Raw genomic sequence first — 12,030 nt, 5'->3', positions numbered from 1 at the left:
GTATTAATTCAAAGAGACATTTAACAGCTGAACATAAATATAAATGTGACTCATGATAACTATCCTGCATGACCTTTGTGGACAATATTAAAAAGTTTTAAGTTCCAAAGACACAGGACAGATTCTAGGAGAGTCGAGTATAGTATTTTCATCTGAAAAGTCTAGAGTTGAGAAAAAGAACAAAGTTTTACATATTTAATATATACATAATATACTTATGTATATCTACAACTGAAACCCATTAAAACTCTTTGAAAAAGGGGGAGAGGGAGAGAGAGAATGGAAATGCAATGGAAGGGGTGTACTTGTTCAAGGTACACTGTATGTATGTATGGAATTATCACAATGAGATCCCCTCCAATGATTAATGTATGCTAATTCAAAAGTAAAATAAAATTTTAAATGTAATTCAATAAGAATCCTGTACATAATAGTCATCAGAAAAAATCTAGGAACGTGCTTAACTAAAAATGTGAAGTACATATGTGAATAAAAGTATGAAATCTCATTCAAAAATAATTATAAATTATATAAAGCTATCTTTTAGATGGTGATGAGGGAGAGAGAGACAGATTCAATGTTTTATAATGGAACATTATTGGAATTGTATCAAAACTGTTTAAAATGAACTCATATTTTATACAAAAAGTAATTAATATTAAAAAATAATAAGTTATAGTTAAGCCACTCACATTTTTTATTCATTTATTCACATGTACGTACATTCTTTAGGTTACTTCACCTGCCTGCCCCAATCTCTCCCCTTCCCCACTGTCTCCCCCTCTCCCACTCTCTCCCCTCTCCCTACCTTGCTTCCAGGCAGAACCTGTTCTATCCTTGTCTCTAATTTTGTTGAAGAGAAGACATACGCATAATAAGGAAGACAAAGCGTTTTTGCTAGTTGAGTTAAGGGTAGCTATACAGAGAGATTCCTAGCATTGCTTCCATGTACAAATGTGTTACAACCCAAGTTGATTCATCCCTAACTGATCTTTACATTGGTTCCTGATCCCCTTCTCATGTTGACCTCTTTGCTTTAAGGTTTCTGTATTAGTTCCTCTGGGCCACTCACATTTTTATAAGCTTAAAGCCCACATGTGTAAACAGGAATTGTATAGTTAAATTGAATATGACTAAAGAAAATAGAAGATATGAAGATAGTACTGTTGATAATTTAGTGATATATTTAATTTTTCTATAGAACAATTCTATTGAATTGTGTTCTATAGGGTGGGATGTCTACTGTTTCCTAGAGTTTGTCACTGAAATCATCTGGGTTTAAAGATGTCTTTGTAGAAAGGGTTATCTATTATGAATTTAATTTCTTCATTATAATTCTACAAAACAATTCTATAAAATCCTATAGAGTGCATTTTCCTTTTCCTCAATAAGTTAATACCACTCTGAAGTATTACAAATTTATGATGAATAAAACAAACTATAATCGAGTCCAAAATTTGATTTTCATAACAGGTAGAATGAATAGTTATAGTAACAGGCTGCTGTTGTGTTTGAACGTTTTTATTTTAAAATAATTATAGACAAGTTGCAAAAATGTTGCGAAGTGGTCTTACACACCCTTCACCGGGGTTATTCCAATGTTTGATCCCACATACTTATAGAACATGATCAGTATCAGTATATTAACATTGTCACACTACTACTAACTCTATATGCATAGTTAATCTCAGTTGCCTGCTGTTATGTTGTGTTTATCTTCAGGTTATCTTGAGTTTACATGACTGAACTTTAGAGAAACTCAAAAGAAATATACCATCCGCTGATGAATGATTCCCATGTTGAGATCTGAAATAGATCTGGGAAAACTTGGACCATCTTATCAACTGGGTTTGGAAAATGAACAAATTGATATTTTGTTTCTATTTTACTTATTCTTTCTTTTTGTTATTGAGCCTCCTCCTACAGTCTGATCTTAGTTGTATGACCAAAAAAACTATAAAACATTTTCCTGGGATGAAACTGTGGCTCCCTGAAACTGTTTCAATTTGTATCTCATGGTTCAAAATCTGAACTGGAAACATCTTTATGTTACTTACTGAGAAAGGACTGTAAGAACTATTCCTGGAAATCAAGGGCCTCTAGGTTGTCTGCCTCTTCTTTCTCCTGTCACTGTGTCATTCGCATTACCTGAGGATTCCCTGTGCAATCTCGTGATTTTTTCTCAATAGTCTAACTCTGAATGATTACTGAGGAGTGGGACGCCTACTGTTTCCTATAGTTTATCACTGAGATCATCTGGGTTTAAAGATTTCTTTGTAGGGAGAGTTATCTACTATGGATTTAATTCCTTCATTGCATATAAAACTATTTGTGCTTTTCTAGATATGTTTTTCTAACATAAAACTGTTTATTAAGCCACATGTTATTTAGAATTGTGGATTTAATCTCAAAATATTTAGGAATTCTTGAGATAGTTCTGCTAATTATTTTTAATTTAATGCTATTGTGCTCAGATAACATACTGAAATCATTTTAAACATACTGAGATTTCCCCATGGTTAAGAATATACTTTATATTGACAATTTGCTAATATTTGGAAGGAATTAAAAGCTGATAAAGGATAGTTATTCATATGCAAAGTTCAGGACTTTGCATACGGTTCCAATTATGTGATGCTGAACTTTGCATGGCAGGAAAGAACCAACATGAATCTGTTAGCTAATGTTGCTGGAGCAATGTTGCATCCTCAGGTGCCAACGCCACAGTTGTACATAGCAGATGGGGTATTAAGATATTGCTGAATCCTAGATAACAAATACAGATAAAGTTGGTATATGCCTACTTACAATTGACTTTTCCCTTGATAATCCTTAACTAATTGCATATCAACTTTGTCTAAAAGTATGTGTGTTCTAGTATTTTAATATCTGAGAATTGAACATCCTCCTGCTTCTTTATAGGTATATACTAAAATATTTTCTTTTGTATTTTGATACATAATATATTGTTAAAATCCATAAACCAAACACTGTATGTCAATCAGTCTCAAAATACTTATCATATTTATTTTTAAACTAGTAAGAACAGATATTACCCTTGATCTTAGCCAAAAGGTAAGGAAGTGATCTGTCATACTTATTTTTAAATAATTATCTTAAATGTCATTTGAATACTTTGTAGATATCAGAATTCAAACTGTACTGTATTCACTATTTTCAAGGACTATGAAAGTCATCTAAGAAAAAAGCTTAATGTGTGGTACTTAATGAGGACAATTATCACTCAATGTTCCTGTCTACTTCTACGTCCTGATCCAACCAAGGATACGAGGGTAAGCATTCTACTTCTCAGATCCCTTTGCACCTAAGGTTCTGAATGCCATTTACCTTTTGCCAAGGAGATCTATCCTTTTAGAGTCTGAACCTGAAAGAGTGCTGAGGGTCAGGATGTTACTGTGTCACTTGGAAAGCAAAGTTGGACATGAAGGTGAGCAGTGGCAGGCTTCCCTAGTCCAGCAGCGAGTCACCAAGTCACCATCTGCACGTGTGTGCAGTAGTTGTGCGGGCAGCAGTAACAACACCACCAACAGTAGCAGCAACAAGAGCAAGCAGTTTTCTCATCCTAGTGATAGTGACATTGACATTGAAACTAAATGCCACTGACTTCTCCTCCAGCATGGCCAGTGATTTTAAAAGACTTAATTATTTTCCCTAAATTATTTTCTATGGAAACACCAGGAAAAATTTCTTTTTCTTGAGCTGGATCTTGACTGACATATACAACACATATGTTGCATACTATATATTATATTATTATAAATAATAATGCAACACATTATACATATACATATATATACAATAGAAATAAAATGATTACACTTGTGTGGATGTTTCCAGGCAGATAAATCTGGAAGTGCATCCTTGATTTACAACACACTTCCCACTTGAACTCCTTGAGCCTTAATTTCCTCATATTCTAATATTTATAAAATGTTTTATGATACATTATTGTAAGGTCAAAATTTTAGAATATGTATAAAATGCCTGACGTCAATCGTAGCAGTAAATAAAGTATGAATGGCAGCAGGGGAACACTTGTTATCATGAGATGGCAATTGAAACTAAGTTAAATGTAATTAGTTTCTTTTTGTTTCTATAAAAATAATCATTTTTGTTTATTTTATATATTTTACTTAGTCTTCTGGTATTCCATAGATACATTAAAAAACAATAAAAAACAAAAACAGATGTGCGATTTCATGAGTTCCAGAATATCATTATGACAGGTAATAAATAAAGAAACTAAGCGGGAAAATGTACTTAAACAAGTAAATAGAGTTTTATAAATATGTGCACAAATTGTTTGTACTGCTATATAGTAAACCGCATTCAACATAGATGTTATGAGTGAAAGGACTGACTATGCAGTGAACTCATGGAAATTAGACTAATTTTAGGAAAATGATTTCCTTTCAATAAGATGTAAAACAACCAATGTGTAGGGGTTATTCTGAGTGAATTAAAATGAATTACTCTAAATATTCAATTTATTTATAACTGCTGTTTGTTTCAATAACTGTCAAGATTTTTCTTAATTTTAACAAATCTTTTCACTGGAAAAATATTTTTCTCCATTTATATAATCTACATTCTCCTCACTTTTTCTGATGAGTTTGAAAGAACATCTGCATGAATTAAATTTCTTTGAATTGATTTTACTATAAATAATTTTACAGGAAGGTTCACCTGTCATTTTAATCATTTTGTCTTTTGTTGACAGACAAAATGAATGAAATTAAAATTCTTTCAACATCATTGAAAGCAGATGTTTTCACTAAGGAAATTTTAGAAATACTGTTCTTCAATGGCCCACCACAAAAATGAACATCTGGAACATAAAATACAAATAAGAAGATTGTATAATTTTAATCGGAACAATTAACTTTATGTACTCTTATTACCCCAATAAATACTTCCAACACTGGACTGCAAACAAAATATTCAGGTAACAAATTCTCAATTTTTGTCTGATATTAATTCACATATATTCATTAAGACTTAAGATTTCCAACTTTTGAATTTTGACAATTCTGTTAGCATATTTATTATTTTTTTCATTTTTGGTCCTACACATTATTACCATTATATTGAACAGATTTTTCAATTATTTTATTATTTGATAACAAAAATGTATGTATTTATCTTGCAGAATGTGTCTTGAAGTTTATATGCACACTTTTGATAAGAGTAAATATAGCTAATTAACTTATGTATTACCTCGTGTAACTATTTTTGCTTTAGTGTTGACATTTAAATTTAGTAACAGATAGGGTTTTATAAAAGTTATAAAAGCTTAGCAATTTTTTAAACTCATACTTCTAAAACCCATTTTTGTTGTTTTTTTTATTCTGGGTTAACAAAAGGAAGTGAAGGTTGTTGACCTTACATTTATTCTTTCTTTCCAAATTAACCTTGATCAAGAAAGAAAGAAATGGGGAGAGGGAGAGAAATTGATACCTGTGTGTGTGTGTGTGTGTGTGTGTGTGTGTGTGTGTGTATTTGTGCATGGGAGGGGGAAGAGAGAGAAAGAGAGAGAGAGAGAGAAAGAACAGATTGATATGAATGTCCATATGGGAATAGATGTGCTATAAAAATATACAGGTACAATATATTTTTGAAGCAAGAAAAGATTAGCTTCTTATTCTACAATATTCACCTTAAAGAAATAACTTGTACTAAAATAAGGGATATATTTCAAAACATTTATAGCTGTTTTTGTTAACCCATATAGTATATATAATTTTCCTGTTCCTATTTTAATGAAAACCTTGTTTCTTTTGACTAAAATTTTAAAATTAGGAATATTGCAGAGCTTAGGAATTATTGCATCCTCTCTGAATGTACTTAGTATTGTAATCATTGAAAATTCAACATTTTGTGCCCCTGGTGGTTCAGATTTATAATCCCAGCTACTTGGGAGGCAGAGATTAGGAAGATCATAGTTTGAGGCTAGCTCAGGCAAAAGTTTAGAAAAGTCCCATCTCAACAAACAAGACAGATGTTGTTATGTATTACTATTTAAGAAGTATAGGTAAGAGGATTGTGGTCAAAGGCCAACACCAGGTAAAAATGTGACCTTATCTGAAATATAACTAAAGTATAAAATGCCTAGGTTCATGGGTCAAGTGGTAGAGCAACTGCCTTACAAGCATGAGGCCCTCAGTTTGAACCCCAGAACCACATAAAAATGAAAAAGGGACAAGTTAACATTTTGTAAGATATAGTAGGTGTTATTAGACACAAATTCATGCAAATTTGAGCTAGTATCTATTTTATCCAATCTGTTTTCCTTCTCAAAGTCATTATCTTGGTTATAGCTTCAGTTGTGTTTCTTTCTGGCAGTCTTGATTCCTCTTTTATTGAAGCAATGATTTTTATTCATAAAAATAATTTAAAATTATTTTTAAAGGCTCAAACAGAGGTGAAAATATGAGAAGAAAATTAAAAATTAAAATCCAGAAAGACATGAAAGTGTATATACTTATAACAAGATATAAATTCCTTTATGAAAGTAAGATCATGCTATCAATTCAGTTTTTAATTAAAATAATTATATTGACTTTCTTGAGGTTAATTGAAGTAGAAAAATAAGTAAATTAAAGGCAAATGGGTGATCAAACTATGAATAGTAGAGGGAAAACTTAAATGCATATTGCTAAAGAAAAAAATCTGAAAATGTTACTTCTGTGTACTTCCAACTCTATGACATGCTGAAAAGGGAAAACTATGAAGACAGCAGAAAACTGCCTGAGGTTTATTGGAAAGGAAGGAGGAATAAACACAGTATGTAAAAAACGTAGGATTTTTAGGGCAGGAAAATTATTATAGTTGTAATGTCACAAGAGAGGATACACATAATTATATTTCTGTCAAAGACATTTGTACAACACAAACTTGTATAACACAGAGAGTGAACCCAAAGGTAAAATATACACTTTAGTTAATAGCTATGTGTCAATGTTGGTGCATCAATTGTAACAAATGTACCAAGCTAATAAATGATAGGTGCACAAGGAAACCCTATTTGTCATTCATTTTTTCTGTAAACCTGAAACTATAAATCTATTAAGTAAAAAACAATACTGAAGACAATGATGAACTTCAGATAAAAGTTTGTTGATGACAAGACTGATATGGCTATCATTTTGACAGATTTGCAAAATTCATGTGCTGTCAAGGAGAAAGATTCTTTTCTTTGCTCAGATGTCTTAAATAGAGAAATATATAGAATACTATTAGGAAACAAATAGATTAAAAAATCTACTTTAAGGCCAGAAGCATGGCTCAAGTGGTAGAGTATCTGCTTAGCAAAATGTCAGGCCCAGAGTTCAAATCTTAGGACTGAAAAAAAATTCCTTGCAATTCTCAATTCAGTAGTATCATATACCTTTGGGAAGGACAAAAAGAAACACAGTAAAGGAAAGTTGTTTTTAGTCGTTATTTGTCTTAAAATGTAATTAATAGTGTGGAACTCTGAGGGGGACATCTCAGTCACTTTCCATTTGAGAAAAAAAAATGTCATTATAGGTATTTTAATCAGAGAGTTCCTAACTACAAGAAACTAATTAGATAGGCAATGGAAAGAGTAAAAATCAGAAGAAGAATGTCTAAACAACCCAGAGAAAACTACATGCAAGAAATCAACGTCACTTTTAGGCTAGAGGGACACTGAGATACTACATGTAATAATTGCCAAGAAATCTAGGCAAAAAAGGTGCATTATGGAAAAAAAATGTAAACAATGAAGAGACCAGTGATTCAGAGAACTGGGTGGGGTGTGGGTGAGAGAGAGAGTGAAGGAGGAGACTTGTTTTAATTAATATGATCTCTTACCAATACTTTCTGTTGGATAGCTAGCCATGAACTATATAGGAGTATTCGAATGAATGTGCAAATAGAATTTGAAGAAGAAAGGAAGGAGATGAAACCAAGAGCAAACTTTCAGGAGTTAACACCAAGTTACATACATTTAGCATCTAATGTATTTATCAAATTTTATTTGTATTTTGACAATAATGAATTTGATTACCATAGTCTGAAAGCACATTGAAGCCTAAATATATTTGAACAAAATAGCGGGCATGCTTTTCCCTACTTCTCTTAGAAAATACAACTTAGTATACTGGACTTTATTTCTAAAAAAAACAAAAACCAAAAACAAAAAACACAGAGACTCCAAAAGGCAGAGAGATAATTAACGTACTGAACCTTTGCATCTGAGGAACAACACAGTGGTGAGTTCCCAGGGATTTATCTTTGACTTATGTCCTTCATTTGGAGCTGACTAATCTTGCAAATCAGATACAATAGGTACAGGTACAGAAATTCTCACAAAAGACTGGTCTCTTGAACAAATCAATATAAAAAAAAAGTCAATGTAACAAGACAGAATTCTACCACCTTTGGGAAACTGTAATTAGGTACCTCCTGAGGTGGTGTCAGAGAAGGTTGAATAGGGATTTGAGACTTTTATCCATACTGGCTAATAACAAGGTCCGCCTTTAACTTATGTCAGTGAAGACCATGTCGGGAAACCGATCCCTCCTTATCTTCCAAAGCACCTTTCCCCTTGTGCTCTTGATGTGGTCTCAACAGACACCAAATGGTGAATCAGGGACCTTCAGGCCACCATCACCACCATGTCAACTCACACCTTTGTCCAACAGCAACTAGGAGCCCTTCCTTCCATGTCACCAGAAGCTAGTGAACAACTGGGCTTCCACATTCACTTGGCATTAATGAGTTGGTGCTTTCAGAATTCTATAAGGTAAAGCCAGATTGAATAAAATTTACATAGGTTTCCAGAAACAGTTACTCTTCATATTAAGAACCAGAATATCTCAAACTGGGTAAAAATATACAATCGATGTATGCTAAATTCCAAGCTTTCAAAGATGTTACATTTTTCTGGAAGATTTTAAAACATCAAGGGAGAGGGAGAGAAAGAAAGAGAGAGAGAGAGAGAGAGAGACAGACAGACAGAGAGAGAGAGAGAGAGAGAGAGAGAGAGATTATGAGCATGCCTGAAACAAATGAAGTAAAATCTCCACCAAAGAAATAGAATATCTCAGAAAAAATGCGGTAAAGGACAGAAAACATGCCAACTCTACAACTGGAAAAACAGATTTGAAATGAGTTTTAATACTTTTGAGCTCAGTAAATGTAGTTCATAGCAGAATATAAAAAACAGATAAATGAATAATTGAATTGGAAAGTAGAAAAATACAATCTATACAATTTGAAAGTAGAAAAAAATATTATGAACAGAGTTGCAGAAAACTGTAGAACTGTTACAAAGTGTCTGACTTTTATGAGAGTCTTGAAAGCATATGAGAAAAAAGGCACAGCTGAAAATATACTTGCAGGAAAAAAATGAATGAAACTCACCAAATTTGGAAGGTGGCATAAATCTGTAGGGAAAATTCAGTAAAATCCTTGGATAAAACCAAAGAAATCTACATAAAGACACATCACAATTAAATTCTGAATAAAAAAACACAGGAAAAAACGTCAAAAGCACCAAAGGAGGGTGGAAGCTTTCCTGCAGCAGAAAAACAAATAAAATGAATGTGGGTTTCTCATTACACACCATGGAGACAAGAAGGAAATGGCACTGTGTTTCACAAGTGCTGAGGAAGTAACTGCCCAACGAGGGTCCTGTACCAAGAAAACATATTCTTTAGGAGAGAAGGGGAAAGCAAGAGATATTTTTAAAAGGTGACGTAGCATGAAGAGGAGTATACAAATGCAATTATTAATGACATTTCTTTTTTTTCTAAAGAAATTTACAAAAAAGGAAACAATCAAATGAAACTGGAATCATTTTGAAGAAAGAAACAACATGTTAAAAAAAAAAAAAACCTGTAAGTAGCCAATAGGTTTTCCTTCTTTTCTGGAATGTTCTAAATTATATTATGAAGTTGAAGTAACAGTCAATATTCTACTGGAAGTATGTTGAGAAAACATTTGGTAATCATATTATTAACATAGGAGGGGGAAGAAACAAAAGGGAAATTTGTTTTTTTCACTTGAACTTATAAAATACCACCACTGGTGTTATTATATATTATGTAATATATTGGGTAACCATTTAAAAGTTATAAACTAGAGACATGCTAAAAATAGTATAGGTAAAAACAATTCTAAAAATTATTTGAGTAACATAGAATGCATGATAAAGAAAGCATAACTCTAATTTTGTAAAATAAAAAAAATGACATTTTTGTTCAAGATAGCTACACAGGGAGTTTCCTTGTGACGTTTCCATGCTTATATGTATTATAACCCAAATTATAAATCATCTCCTCTGATTTTCTTCTTTCTACCTTAGTTGCCTTCTTATGGTGGTTTCAAAAAGTTTAAAAATTCTATATTCATTCTTGCATGGAGACTACACTGACCATTTTCACCTTCTTAACTTCCTTCATTTATCCTCCCCATCTTGTATGTGATTTCCCCTTAGTGTGACCTGTTTTTTATAGTATTGCTTTATTTGTATTAGGTCTTTATTCCACATATGAGAGAAAACATTTGGCCTTGTGAGCCTGACTAACTTCACTTAATATAATGTTCTCCAGTCCCATCCATTTACCTTCAAATGACAAATTAAAGAACAGGAGGGTAGAATAGGTCATGCCTGGGGGGTTGGCACCAGTGGGAAAGTAGAGGAGGTGGTGAAAGGGTGTAGGAGGGTGAATATAGTGTAAATACTGTGTACACATGTATGAAAATGGAAAAATGATACCTGTTGAAACTATTCCAAGAATGAGGGGAGGGAGGATAAAGAAGAATGGTGGAGAGGCTGAATTCTAGTATGATATATTGTAAGAAATTTTGTAAATGCCACAAGGTACCCCCATCCAGCACAATAGAAAAAGAAAGCATAACAAAAAGAGTAAAGAACAAACAGAAACAGAATTAAAATGGCAGACTCAAGCTTCAACACAGCAATAATTATAGCAAATATAAATAGACAAAGTAACAAAAGTTTAAGAGTTTTGCAGTAAATTTAAAAAGAAATTGAAAGGGATAGGTTTTTTTTTGTAAAAATTATAAAACCCAATCTATGTTTTCTGAAAAGAAACTTACTTCAAATATAACTATATACCCAAGTGAAAAGTAAACTAATGGAAAAACATAGCACACATTTGTCAAATAAAGATGGAGTTGGCTCTATTGTTATCAGGAAAAGTAAACTTCAGATCAAAAGAAAGGGAAAATACAGTCTGTAAGTGTACATCACTGGGTTCAAATGTAAAGAAGCCATAGCAGACCAGGTTCAGCAGTATGCACCTGCAATCCCAGCACTCAGGAGGCTGAGACAGATGGTCCTGAGTTTGAGGGAAACCAGGAGTACATAGAGCTGTCCAGACTAGCCTTGATTACAGAGTATAACCCTTTTTTCTTAAAAAGGGAATAGCAATCCTGAATGTATATGTGCCAAAGATTGAACCACAAAATGTGAGAAGAGAAACATGACAGAACTGAAAAAACAAATACACAAATTCACAAATGGAGGAAGATTTCTGGATCCGTCTCTCAAACTGATAGATCAATGACATGAGAAGTCAATAGCACGTAGATAATGTGAACTTTCCTGAGGCACAGGACATGCTAGGCATTGAGGCTGTAATCCACACAACAGCAGATGCTTTTTAAGTGCCTGCAGGTTGCCTATCACAGCAGACCACGTCCGGGAACACCAACCTATCTGTGGACACAGCTGAGGGAGTGCTGAACTCACCAAAGCCTTATATTAGAAAAGGATTGAAACAATAATATGAGTTCCCACCTTGATAACCTAGAAAAAGAGGAAAGCAAACCCAAAAGAAATAGAGGAAAGAGTAGAGATAACAGTGGAAATTAATAAATAGAAACAGTAAAAAGATAAATTCTTTTTCTAAAAAGAATCAATATCAAATTTCCTCAGAAAGGTTTAAACAACTTCTAATAAACTAATGAATACATGAAAAGAGAGGACATAAATCACCAACATCACAAATGAAAAAG

At 32.8% G+C, this 12,030-nt stretch overlaps 1 pseudogene; it reads right to left on the bottom strand.

Annotated features, from left to right (window-relative positions):
- Nucleotides 1-2,991: 2,991 nt before the first annotated feature.
- Nucleotides 2,992-3,088, bottom strand: LOC141424370 (U2 spliceosomal RNA; annotated as a pseudogene).
- Between the last annotated feature and the right edge of the window lie 8,942 nt (nucleotides 3,089-12,030).

Source organism: Castor canadensis, chromosome 6, assembly GCF_047511655.1.
Source record: "Castor canadensis chromosome 6, mCasCan1.hap1v2, whole genome shotgun sequence".
Taxonomy (NCBI): domain Eukaryota; kingdom Metazoa; phylum Chordata; class Mammalia; order Rodentia; family Castoridae; genus Castor; species Castor canadensis.
Note: the sequence above shows the minus strand (reverse complement) of the source record. Positions and strands in the feature narration are given on the sequence as shown.